General features: G+C 38.4%; 1 protein-coding gene across 7 annotated transcripts in view; it reads left to right on the top strand.

Annotated features, from left to right (window-relative positions):
* The window catches only part of htr1d (5-hydroxytryptamine (serotonin) receptor 1D, G protein-coupled), a 39,130-nt gene that overhangs the window by 3,556 nt on the left and 21,827 nt on the right, over window positions 1-13,747 (top strand). For 3 of the 7 annotated variants that reach the window (XM_088399938.1, XM_088399936.1, XM_088399935.1), the window contains exons 2-3: window positions 3,126-3,203; window positions 3,295-3,504. The gene's annotated coding sequence lies outside the window, so the exon portion shown is untranslated. The other 4 variants (XR_015863326.1, XR_015863327.1, XR_015863328.1 and 1 more) reach the window with 3 other exon arrangements.

Raw genomic sequence — 13,747 nt, 5'->3', positions numbered from 1 at the left:
TTTGATACATTAAACAACTACATGGGAGTTTTCATAGCCAATTTGAAATGGAAAACCATTACATCGATTAATGTTAGACTCGCGCATTCCAAATGTTACACTAATTTACAATGTAACGCGATCGTAAACCGAGGACCCCTTGTGTTTTGTACGTGTAAATGCACGAAAAGCAAAGAGTAAATTAGACACAATAAAGAAGGGACTTTCTTCTACATTGAATGCTTATTTTCTTACTATTTGCCCCGATTTATATCAACATGACATCCATAAGACGAGATAAGAAAGAGTGACTGAGTGCAACCAGAGTTGTGAACTGATCTTGCTAAATCGTAATGAAATCCGCTCACTCGCCATTCACTATTGATTTGCTCTCCCGTGACGCAGAATTCAGAGTCGTCTACGGCCATGAGCGAGCCTCTTCTTGACAGTCATGGATTGCCGTGCAGGCAAATAAAGATGTCTCTATATGGCTGTTGTGTATGTGTGTGTGCGCCAGTGAATTGAAGTCATGTGGGATCTGCTAGCACCATTAATCAATTCTCCAATAAGCACAAGGCTCGGGTCTTGGAAATCCACTGTGCGGCTCAACAGTCATGTTCCTTTGGCCACTGGAGAGGTATTTTTACATATGTGCTGCTCTTCTGTGAACCCACTGACATTCCCCCCTTCCTCTGTTTTTATTCTCGTGTGGACCTTCACACTCAACCAAAGAATTTTTTTATTAGTTCAACTTAATAATCATTTAACTTCCAAATAAAAATGGATGTCATGCTGACATTTTCTCAAGGCAACTTGTTCTAATGTAGCAATGTGCCCCAAGGTACATTTCGGGGGCAATGCTAATCAATTTTACATAATTCAACATTTTATTTAGGACCCAAATTCACTTTTACACACAATGGACGGCTTGCTGAGGTTTCCCCCTGCACAAAAATTAATGAGGTCCGACACAAGAGCTGAATGTAGAAGTCTGTCTTTGGAGGAATAGTAATGCTTAGTTTTGACTGACACGAAGAATAAATGTGGAATACTACAGGAATAAAGTTGGACTTTTGTGAGAAAAGTCTATATTGTTGTGTTGATAATAATAATAATAATTATAATAAGTATATTTTTTTCATTAACTGTTACTGATAGTAAAATTCTTATTAGATTAAAACTAGAATACAGTCCAAAATTTACGAGCCCAAAAACTTTTGGGGAACTTTTTAAATTAGCCTAATTGCATTTTTTTTTTTTTAATAAATAAACACGGCTTACAGCACACCGCATTTGTCTCTAACTGCAGGAAACCCAATTAAAGCAGTCTCTGACCAATCTCCAAGTTTACAAAAGGCAATTCCAAATCAATACCCTGTAAATGGGATTTGATTTTTAAAGATTTTTTTTAATGACCACGTGGTTCATTGAACTTTAACTCGTTTTGCTATTGGCATTCAACTTTTGACACATGACTTTTTTTGCTTAAAAATATTGGTCTGACTCCAATTTTTTTTGCCTTTTGTATTACCGCTTGACATCAATGACACGAGCAAATGTAAAATTACACCGTGTACAATATCGCACAATACATACTAAAATATCTGTGGGAGAATCTCCAAGAGTAATTATGCACACGCCTACCCTTCCTCCATCTCTCGCAGCAGGAACAAAAAGAAACAATGAGACATTCATATAGAAGAGCTTGCTTAACTTATTCATGATGCTCCCTGGAAAAGCCTTGGAATAAATCACCTCATCTTTCCAGAACCCTCCCCTTGCCCTCTGTCCTCATCCCTCATCCCTCAGAGGAGAGGAAGCCAGGAGAAAAGAAGCATGGAGATAAAAGGCAAGCCACTGTGTGAGAAAGAGAGAGAGGACATTCTGTATTTCCCTCTGAGGTAGATTTTTCTATCAGACTGGGTAACTTCTCACCTGGCTGATTTGCATCATAAACTGTTGTAGAATCCTTCTCGGGGGGCATCAAACTCCGAGCTTTTAAAACTTAGCGGGGCAGTAAACCCAAAGTGGCTCTTTCCGAAGAGCAGAGCCATCCGTGACCCGGCGCCGTAATTCGGAACGCATCTCCGAAAGCCAATTAAGAAGTCTCGGAAATGCATCATTAATTTTGGACCAGCCTCCGAACAGTGTTGGGTCCAATTACCACAAGGGGACGTGGATGTTGGTGCTTGGAGGATTTCCTTCAAATAGGCTCTTACTTAAATACAGTAGATGCCCCATTTCAATTCCCCACTGTGATGTTTTTACTTACTTTTTTGTTTGTTTGACTCTTTTCTATTTATTGCGTAAGAATTTTTATATAATCTCACTCAAAAAATTCAATTGAGGAGCCTCTGTTGCTAGCCAAAACAGCAGCAGACTTTTAACGCTGCTCGACTGCGTGCAGCGTCTCGGAGATTAAAGTAAACACAAAGACGAGAGACGCTCCAGTACGCAGAGCCCCCCAATAGCTCCCCGCAGGTTGACGAAGCCTGAGGTCAGATTAAAAAAAAAAAGATCTTGTAGTTTCTGCAGCTTTGAAGAAGATGAGCTACGCCGTCAGCTGCGAACACAGCAACACAGCTTGTTTATAAATAATATATATAACGGGGAAAGCACGTTGGCAAACATGTCGGATTTGTTCAAATAAATCCTACGGAGCGGGACGATTGTTAAGCTCCTTTATGAGAACTTCACACAGACATTCATGGCACGCACTCAGTACACTAAAGAACTGTTCGATACAATAAATTGCATTCTATCTTTAGTAAATTATTTATTATACTGCACCGACTGTACAAAAAAACAATGAATCTATATTATCTCTCAAAATGCTATGCTATGCTATGCTATGCTATGCTATGCTATGCTATGCTATGCTAAGGTGTGGTACAATACTGTACTGTATTGAACTACAATCAAATATATGTAAATAAACATTGATATTCATGTCATATTTTCTTAAATTTGATTACTGATGTATTTATTTAAGCAAATGTTGGTCTGACAACACAATTAGTCGGAATTTATGGGGATCACAGGAGCAATTGAAAAATGCTGGTGCACTGGAATAGTTGCAGTGTCATCAGGATTTTTTTTATTTGAAAAAAATCTTAAATAATAAAAATGAGATCTTTTTTTCACAGGTCAGAAAAGCACTCGGTGAAGCCAATGGCTTCGGTAACCTCCACGTGTAGGAACTCATACCCCCAATTTCGTTTTAGGTGAGTCATTGAGAACTTTCTTTTATCCCCAGTTAATAAAACTCGAGGAACTCCACCATAAATATACTTTCCTTCTCCCTCACTCTTTTAGAAAAGGCCTCTGAAAGCACCAAGGTAAGAGAGAAAGGGTGCTGCCATTGTGTTTGGATGTATTGGTGAGTGGTAAAGCGAGAAAGACGCCCGCATCAGAAGAGACTTTAATCATCGGCAGCAGAACCAGGAATGTGGGCACGGCCGGGTCTTGAATAGATGTATTGTTCGTCCTCGGCACAAGCAAACAAGAGGATGACGCTAGAAGCAGGTAATTGCAACATCTTTGGTTCTCTTTCGCTTTTGCTGATCCCCCACCATCTCCCTTATCTAAAAGTCACCTAAGCCCAAAGTATTGCAAAGCCTTTAATTTGGCTTATGTGAAGCTGTCAATTCATTGTTAGATGTTTTTATCTGCCTGACAACTGAATTATCAAAGAATAACAATGAAGGTAAGTGTTTATTTCAGTTCTGCCTTTGCAATTCCAACCAACTCAGGATTCAACAGGAACAGAATTTTTTTTTAAGTCAGCTGAAGTCACTTCTCCAGAACTGTCCAAAATTGCCGGCGATTCAGTTTTGATGGACAGTTGGCGGTTATTAGACTCGATTCTTGTGTCGAACTGCACTTCATTTTACTCACAAGTCTTTGTAATATTTTGCACCTCCAAATAAGCTAGCCAACATTTTCCCCTTTCACTATGATACAATAGCTAATGAAGCCTCCAGTGAGTATAACTCTACGGAATAAGATAAAGTCCGTATCTCCTGGAACACCTGGGCAACCAGAGCCATGGTTAAAAACAATCTTCCACACTCCATAAGATAATATTTTTCCTCCTATACAACCAATTTATCAAAATCTGAAAACTTAATGTTCATTCATGAACTAAAAACAAAAATTCGTGGAATTTTTGGAATTAGAGCAAGCCGGCTGCTCGGATGTATTTAGTTGAGTCGAAGACATGATGAGAGCGGCGCTAAGCGGGAGGAAAGAGCAATGAGGTGGAGGAAAAACAAATTTGGACCATTAATCATGGTTGCTGATGGTGGTTTCCAAGCAGAACTTCTGTAATTGCTTCCCTGCCTCTGACATTCTCATTAACAGCACGCCGGCTTGTCCGTCTCGTCTCTCAACATCTTCCGCGTCGTCTTCCTCCCCGTCTTCCCCCCCTCGTTTCCTCTCAAGTCGGTATGTGACTTGTTTAACAAGAAGCAAACGCGCTAGGATAGGATCACTCTCGCTGTCATTCTCTCAGTTTGGATTGTTTTGAACCTAATCCACCTGAAATTGAGGATTCAACAAATAAGAATATAGCAGAAATAGTTTGGACATTTGTTTTGTGTAAAATAAAATAAATAATAAAACACTGTCTATTTCATATTGAATACAAAGCAGCAATCACCTAATGAATTAATTTAAACAAAATACTTCTAGAATTGTCTACAATTCATAATATTGACTTTGAAAGAAAATTTTGTGAAAAAAAAAAAGTCTACTACAGAAGACGTTCCAAAAAAATAGGACAAACCATTACATTTGCAATAAACCAGAAAATACGACAGTGTATTCATTTCTAAAACTTTCAATGGATGGAATTTTGTTACTCAGGTAGCTCGGAGCACTTTAGAAAAAAAAAAAAAAAAACAGTGTTTGAGCTTAGCAAGTGACTTTCGACAGGCTCACGAAATATCCGGCAATGTCATTAAAAGCCCGTCATGCTCTCGGCGTTATTAAAGAAGGCAAAAGATAGTGGTGAGCGTTCTAAAAAAAATAAAAAATCATTTTCTTGAATAGACTTCATTTTCAGTCCTTTAGTTTTATGTGGGACTTCACCAACGAGAGGCAGCTAAGTGTGATTGAGTCAGTCCTCTTTTTACTGGCTTATAGTACTTAAAAAGAAAAAAAATAAGATACTTTTGTTTTATAAGCACATGCGTAATCCTATCTAACTTAACGTGCCAGAGGGCAAAAAGGACAACAAAGCATAAAAATCATAATGCATCTCAAACTAAGACTCCACACACTGTGGTATTAAAAAGACTTCGTGGTACATGATATATGAGTATAATAAAATATCTTTGCAGCTTGGTCAAAATTACTTGCAAACATTGCACTTGATATTTACAGTCTATTATATCCAAAGCTGTTCTGTGTATTGAGTTTTTTTTTTTCTGTGTAAAGCTCAATTTCAAAACACTCAACACACTTGAACGTTACCTTCATTTTATGACTTTAAAGTCAAGAGGTTTTTTCAGTGGTTTGCATCTGTTTGCTCCTTCAACTATGCACCACTTTCTAGATCTTTCTACGAGAGACTTTAAGATGAGGGGTATTATAGCAAAGCCATAGCTTGTCATCTTATGTGTGCATGACAAAATAAAACGCACGGCTTTTGTGAATAATCCATTTTTCCCTTTGCTAGTCTTTGAATTGCAGAAAATGGAATTGGGTTTTATATCTATTGTGTGCTAAATAATTTCTTTCCTCTTTCAATCGAATATATACAATGCGATTGCATAAGTGTGCACACCCTCATATGCATGGGATGAGGCTGTGTAATATAATGTCATTGTTTTATATTTGCTAAGGGGTGTGTGTACACTTTTTTTTTATGTCCACTGTTGCTGCACGGAAGTAAAAGTTCTTAATTGCTTTTAATAACACTCTCCGGGTCATGGCTTTCAGCTTCGGAATTGTCTCGTGTTCCTTCGGGAGGGTCGAGGCCGCGTGATAAAGACAGCGTAGGCGTGACAGCGCACCAAGTCACCATACTCCACGCTCTGATGCTTTTGAGTCAACGATAGCTGAAGAGTCAGATAGATAGCAAGTTGTGTGGGAGGTTTAAAAAAAAAAAAAAAGAAAAGCTTCCTACATTTCCCACTGGTGTAAGGACCATTAGTGGATGTTCCATACAGTAGAAATGGAGCCCTCCAGCTTTTTCTCTCAATGTCATAGCCAACAAAGTCATTAGGGGACTGCACAAAGCTAATTAGCAGGTCATATGGGCATTTCATCTTTATCTGGAAATTACATGTAAATCTAATATTGTTTATTGTAGTACTGATTAATCTATCTAGATCATTTTTCAATTTATTCGTCTATAAGATTTCAAGCAGGCACTCACTGATGTATTGGCTGGGTAGCTTAAAAGCCGGCCGCATCACTTTGCCATTTCCAAAGAGCATGAGGTTGACTACAGAGTATTTTTTGGGGGGGGGGGGTAAGTCATCGGTTCAAGCTAAGTGCATCTTCAAGCTCAGAAGATGAGCGAAATGGAGAATAAAAGAAAAAGTCTGCAGAAGCCTTTTAAACGCATCATTCCAAAATAATAATAATTAAAAAAATGGAAGATTAGTACGTATTAGTAAAAGTACTCAATGGATGAAAATTTTCTTTATTTCACTCGTGGCAGACGAATAAGCCTGACACGTTTATGACCACCAACAGTAGAATGTGACACTTTTTTTTTAATAAGCCAGTAATCTCGTTTTTACCTGGTCCGCCGACGTTAATTTCCTGTCAGGCATGCGGTAACCGAGTGAGCGCGCACACAAACACAACGTCGTGGAAATGAGAAATTGTAAGAAGCATTCAGAGACCAAACAAAACACGAGAAGGATATTTGGAAGCTTACGTAGCTAATTCTTTTTATCCACTGCGTCTATACAAAATTGACATCAATCATTCTGCTCCAGTTGTGATGCTTTACATATTTATAATTCCAAATGTCAAGTAAAACAATCCATTTAGTGAATTAGTTTGATTTATTTTGGTCTCGCTGATGTTCCATCATTCAGTATTCAGTTCAAGTGTCTCTCAGGCTTTGAGATAATTCGACTCCAGAGAATAAATAATGGTCAGCAGTCACTGGAGGCCCGGCGTCCATTTTTCAGTCTCAAGATCAGATGACTCCTAAGCTATCTCGGATTTGTATCATAATCACCTGAAGTCTGGCTTGATAGCTTTGGAAGCCCAAAGAGTTCAAAATTTATAGTGCGGCGAGTTCTCAATTTTTAAGTTTGAGAAATTCACAAGGTTGGGTTTGGTTAGTTATCAGCCAATCTGTGTTTTCAGGTTTTGTTTCTGCAAGATATCAATTAATAATTAAACAAGCACTAATTCGTGGAATTGGCCTGAACTAGAAATGAAAATATCCCAAAAAATTCCATTAATATGCATTTCCGTCTGGACGGGATATATAAAAAAAAAGGGGGGGGGGTCATCTATTATGGTTCCTCCCTCTCTTTTGTGTCTTCCCCCCTCATGATGTGCTCGTCAAGCTCATTTGTCGGATCCTGATGAGTCTGTTTGGGATGTGCATTGTTAACTTGGGTCGTCGGGGCCTTGTTTCACGGCTGAATTATCCTCGAAGCGCGGGATCCGACCCTTGATTAAAAAGTAAAACGAAAACAGGCCGTGGAAATTGTACGAATGATGAATAGCGGTGCTCAGAGGGACTTAATAGCATTTGATGCAAGAGAGCCCGAGTAAATGTGTTGGCTGGCCACCAAAAAAAAAAAAACAAGTGCATCCAAGCATGGCGGACGCATTGTCATGTTTGGACGCATGCATGCAGAGGCAGTTTGGCTTCGGAAAGCCTTTGATGCTTACAATGTGGGCGGATTTGATAAATCTGAAGCTTATAGCCTTTGTTTCTCTTATCGTTTGGGCAGGGCGAGCGCTGTCGTCTATCTCAGGTCTGCCACGGATGTAAATATTAAATTGCATTTTTGAAAAATAGGCTTACACAGCTTCAACACGTTTTTGTCGAAGTGGCTTTGAGGGTTTTTTTTGCAGTGAAAGTGTTGCACTTGATGAACCACTAGTGTTGGAGGAAAATCTAGAAAATGTTGGAGCAAAAGTAACACAAAACAGGGAACACACACACAAACAGTAAGTGAGTCAAATTTGGGCATCGTTTCCGCTATTCAAATCAAAGTCGGCATGTCACAGACATGTTAAGACAGATAGGAGAAAAAAAATATATGTAATAAATAATAAAATAAGCAAATAATAAAAAATATAAAAAATAATATTATATATAATAAATAATAAAATAATAATATATATAAAATAAGGTTGTTCTATTGGTGACAATCATTCTTCTTACCCAGCTCCCTGGTATCATCTTTCCTCCTGTCGACTGTTGCCATAGTGATTTGACACCAACATGTGGTCCATTCAGAAACCTTTTCTGTATTTTAATCCCCAGTTCCATTTTTCTCATAGCAAATTCTGTAACATCGGACCAAAAAGTTATTATTACCTGATATTAAAAAAAAAAAAAATCAGTTTTGAGAATACTTTTCTCTTGTCAATACATTCAGTCATATTAGTCTCCAAATATCAATGAATACCAGTGGGCAGAAAATAAAAACAAAATCTTCAAGAAGGAACGTAATCAAATCCCAATTTAATTAGGTGGCAGTTGTATGCCTCCGAGCAGCGTTATCAAGCTGACACAGCCCTGCGATTTGCTTGACTTGTCTGTATAATGGGGGTGTCACCCGCAGCGGCGGCCATTATGGACGATTGCTCCAATACGATTTTCTTAATCTGCAAATTGCCTGTTAGGATTTCAATGCAAGAAGATTTTGGTTGCAGACACAGAAGAAAGTCTTGCACGGCCCAACATAAATCAAATCGTATTTACAGATAAGCAAACAGTTGAATCTTCAAAAGTACAAATAAAGTGGGAAACCATTTTTTTTTTCCCCCTACTCACTCAATTCGCCATCGAAGCGACTTTGTTCCGTGCAATGATTTTCTCTCTTCTCCGCTACCTTCAATCTTACCACTTTAAGGCTGCCTGACAGCCTGTCAATAAAAGCGGCATTTATTTTCCACCTACCTCTGGAATTGCTTCCTATACCTTCGTTTTAGTGAGCCGGCCACGATCCCGATCCACGGGATCCCGCGAGGTGGCTACTCGTTTACTAGCTGCTTGAAGTTGTTTAGCTTCCTAAAAGTTTCCTTTGATTGATCATCTGAAAACGTTTTACCCGTTTTGTTTGTCTTAAATGGTCACCTGTAAGGTGAGTTACTGTTTTGGTATTTGTTTTAAGACTTGGTGAAGCAGCATGTGGCTCATGTCACGATGCGGTCTGACTTCTCGTTAACTGTGTTCCCCAACTTTACATGGATGAGTACTCTTTGAACTCAGTATATGACAATCCATGTCTAGCACAATCGGCACGATCACAATTCAGACCTAATTACAGGGAATAAAATGAGCAATTCATTTGTCTGATTAGTTTGTAATCGGTTTTTTCCCCCCTTGAAAGTATCGGCCTTGGCCTAAAAAAATTCGTATCGGTCGGGGCCTAATTTATACTGTCATCAATTTCTATGGGAAGAATTGTTACGAAGGGATTATGTTTGACCTTCCGGTTTGTTATATCGTTCTGTAGTTCTATTGTTCGGCTTGGGTCTAGATAACGCTTTCGAGCATGCTTTCACTGACTTTACTTTGCGCATACTGGAAAAAAATCACAATAATAATACTACTAATAATAATGGTATTAATTATTAGTAGTAATATTATTTATTGATTATATAATATATAACAAATATTTTAAAAAATCATGATAATAAAAATGATATTAATTAATAGTATCTATCTATCTATCTATCTATCTATCTATCTATCTATCTATCTATCTATCTATCTATCTATCTATCTATCTATCTATCTATCTATCTATCTATCTATCTATCTATCTATCTATCTATCTATCTATCTATCTATCTATCTATCTATCTATCTATCTATCTATCTATCTATCTCTATCTATCTATTTTATTATAATAGTCAAGACGTTCTCCAAACTGCTCCCGGCTTCATCTGACTCAAGACTCTAGTCAAATCCATAAAGTTACTCAGCTAACGTCAGCTAATGACATATAATTTAAACCACTTCAGTTTAACAGTGAAGGCTTGGTTTTTGTGTTTTCTTGTTTCTCCGTTGAAATTGTTTTTTTCCGGTTACTTTGAGCTCAATGTTTTGGAGCTGTTCCTCCTGCCTGTCAACTGCATACCTATTAGTTTCAGCTCTTCTGTTTGCTCTCGGGTTTACAACCTGTGACTTGTTCGGGAGATTAGTTCTGCCGGAAAACTACCCTAGATGTTTAATGCGCGTTCTGCATGTGCATGGATTTTACTACAGCATACAAACGAGCTCTGATGAAGACCTATAAAAGCGACAAAAACAAAACTCTCAAATAGTGAGAAGAAACTGAATGTTCTGTAGTTCATGGATGATTTTTTTTGTTAGTTGTTCGGAACTAATTTGTCAATAATGGAAAACCTTGATGGAATCAAGTCAGGTGAAACCATCTCATAATATTCTTACCTTGAGAATTTAATACAATGGCTTTGCTTTAGTATGATGTGAAATTACACAGAAAATAGTTTTTGTAGGGTCGCACTAGTTATATACAAATAAATAAAAAAAAAGACAATTTGAGCTGCAGTAGCCTTTAAATGAAAAAGAAAAAATTTCAATAATCTGACAATAATAGTCGCCTTGAAGTTTTTCAGTGGATGATATTTTCATTGACGTGCGCCGTTGTGGGAGTGAACACAACCGACTTCCTTTCGCCTCACACAAAATCGATGGGTGCCCAGGGAAATATTTTTATACAAACTTTAAAAAGACACTTCAATAGTATAATACTATAATAGCAACATTACTTTATTGATTCGGCGAGCTCACCAGTTGCGTGACTGAGCCACCGCAGCAAAGTGTCCCGTGAGACGAGACGATGAACAGCAGCGAATAGGTTGTGACATATCTGTCGCTGGTGTGTCAAAGACCCTCGGGCATCCAAGTCCACAGTTGGATACGAGGCGCTAAACGAAGACAAGACCTTCCTGCTTGTATGAATAATACAAACATCATTTGCATAGCCATCTGTACGATCTTGCCACCTCCTGTTAAGGGATTTTGCTTGACCTACAAACGGATAGGTCACAATTATTATTATTATTATTATTTTTTTGTACTAAACAAAACCTCGTCTGCATGCTTCAATAATCGCTAACGTTATTTCTTCTTTTGCTTGCATTGTGGTACGGTCTTCATAAGTGACAGTGAAGTAAACAAACGTCGGATGCGCTCCGCATTTGAGTAAATCAACGCCCCTGGTCTCCATTTGAGAAAATCATGCTAATTACTTTCCGAGAGGCAATTTAAATGGAAAAAAAGATTGGGGAAAACATGAAACATGTCTCCTTCATTTTGTTTGGCAATCAGTTTGGAATGCCATTTACATCTCCTTCGAGGAATGCTAATCTATTTTACAACCTAGATCAGCCATTATATATTTTTTATTATATTTTTTATATATAGATCTAACTGGAATGTATATATATTATCATGCCCATCTTGTTCCAATTATCACAATTAACCTATTTCAATGTTTACGATCATGAAAGAACTACAGTAATCTTTTGTTCTCCTCACAATTGACAAAATCAGCCGGCAAAATGCAATGTTGTTTCGATCCGCTCTTCCCAAGGCTGTGTGGATGTGTCCTTTAGCGAGACACAAAGCCCCTAATTGCTCCTGATGAGCTGGTTGTGATTGTGGTGATACACTCGCTGAGAAGAATAAAGCAAGGACTCTGAGCAAAAACAATCCGTTGATTTAAAATTCGTAGCAAACATTGGGAAGTAAAAAAAAAAAAAAAAAAAGCATATATAATTTGTCTTTTTAATTTTTTTTCCCCTCATAAAAACATAAAGACCCAGTTTAGTGAAAACAAATATTTTCTAAAATTGACACAACACAGAGGAGAGTGTTGTTTACAACTACTCCAAATTGGAATGCTTAAAAATATCCCCGACTATATAAACACATGCCAGGTCTCCATTTTTGCCCAAAAAACTAAAATAAAGATAAAAACACTTAAATATCTCCACAATGAGTCTTCGCACGTTTCCTGGCAAACTAATGTGCGACATAGCGGAAGGAAATCTGAGCCGATTTTCATTTTTCAGCCATGTGCTCATACGTGTTGATTGGTTAGGAAAAAAACCTGACACATCACATTCCGTCTTTCAACAGCAGAGAAAAAAACCAACAACCAGCAGTCACATAAATCCACACAAGCAGACTGGTAATGAGAAATTACTGTTGGAGTGAAAAAAACATCACGCCTTGAATTGATGCCCAACAGCAGCACGTCTTCGCTGTGCTCCATCTCAGGAGATAATCGCAGATGATTCCAAGACTCATTTGATGATAAACGCCGACAGTAAATGTCAACACTGCGGCGCCGAGTAAAAAACAAGCGTGCCGAAGGCATTCATGAGAGGCTTCCAAAAGGGAAGCCTTCAGCGGCTCACAAGGCTCGTGGTGTCCACTCGTACAATAATCAATGTTTTGCCTCAAACCCGGCCTATAGATCACACGATTTTAATTAACTCTCCTGCAGTGTCTCCGCACGCATACATAAGCTCGGCGGGTCTCCTGATAACGTGACCTTGGAGGCATTGCAGCAAGGCTCTTCATTAGCCAGTGAATTATGAGGAATTATTGTCTCGCTAGCAGAACTCATCGCCCTTTTGTAGCCTCCATTATTTTGCCATTTGGCCCAAGATTCCTAAGAAGAAAATCCGTGTTATATTTGACATGCTTGATAGTTTCAGTTTCATTTACTGGCGCCATTATTGTTAACTTCCAATTCACCTGAAGTTGACCGCTGTAAAAATTCTGTGGAAAAAATGGAATGGAAAAATTGCAACCCTAAAGAGATGATGACCATAGAGCAGGAACTAGTCGTAATTACGTCATGTCCTGACTAATTACTTTTAAGTCATATTTTGGATCCCTCAGCAAGATTTATATAGCTATGTCAGAATCACTTTAAATGCTGAAAGGAGTCTCTTGAAGTCTCTTGAGGGATTTCTTTTTTTTTTTATTATTATTAAATCCATGCTGCCATGTCATCCTTTTCTCAGCAGGGTTGTGTAATGATCTTGCTTGGCGCCACCTCAGCTGTCAACCTCAGTAACTCGACGCTGTAACCTCATGTAGTAATTCTCATCAGTGCTAGAGCGCCAGCCCTTCAGGCAGAGAGATTCAGGGAGCCGTGAAACGAGATGTGGACTGCTGCGGGTGCCCCGGCACACTTGAATGGTGGCTGACGTAGTGAGGAGAGGCGCACTGACACACAGGTTGCCGGGGATTAGGCTGAGGGCTGACAGATTGTCTCCAAAGACTTATAGAGAACGGAGGAGAAGAAAAAAAATATATGTTTGCGCAAAACTCTCATCTCGCTTTTTGTTGTTGCTGGAAGATTAAAGGCAGATTGAAAACACAATCGACTTCCAGACTGGAATAAGAGGCGGGAGAGAAGGATTAATTTAATTTTAAAAAAATACAGTGAAGTAAATTGTCTGAATGATCAAATAACATTTGTTGAAAAACACAATGCAACACTTATACGGAGAATCGGTTCATTAACTAGAGAGTCAATCAATGAATTGAGTGTGACTAAAACTCGT

This window comes from Syngnathus floridae, chromosome 16 (genome assembly GCF_059516105.1).
Source record: "Syngnathus floridae isolate MCC-2025c chromosome 16, RoL_Sflo_1.0, whole genome shotgun sequence".
Classification (NCBI taxonomy): Eukaryota; Metazoa; Chordata; class Actinopteri; order Syngnathiformes; family Syngnathidae; genus Syngnathus; species Syngnathus floridae.
This window is presented reverse-complemented; position numbering and strand designations above follow the sequence as displayed.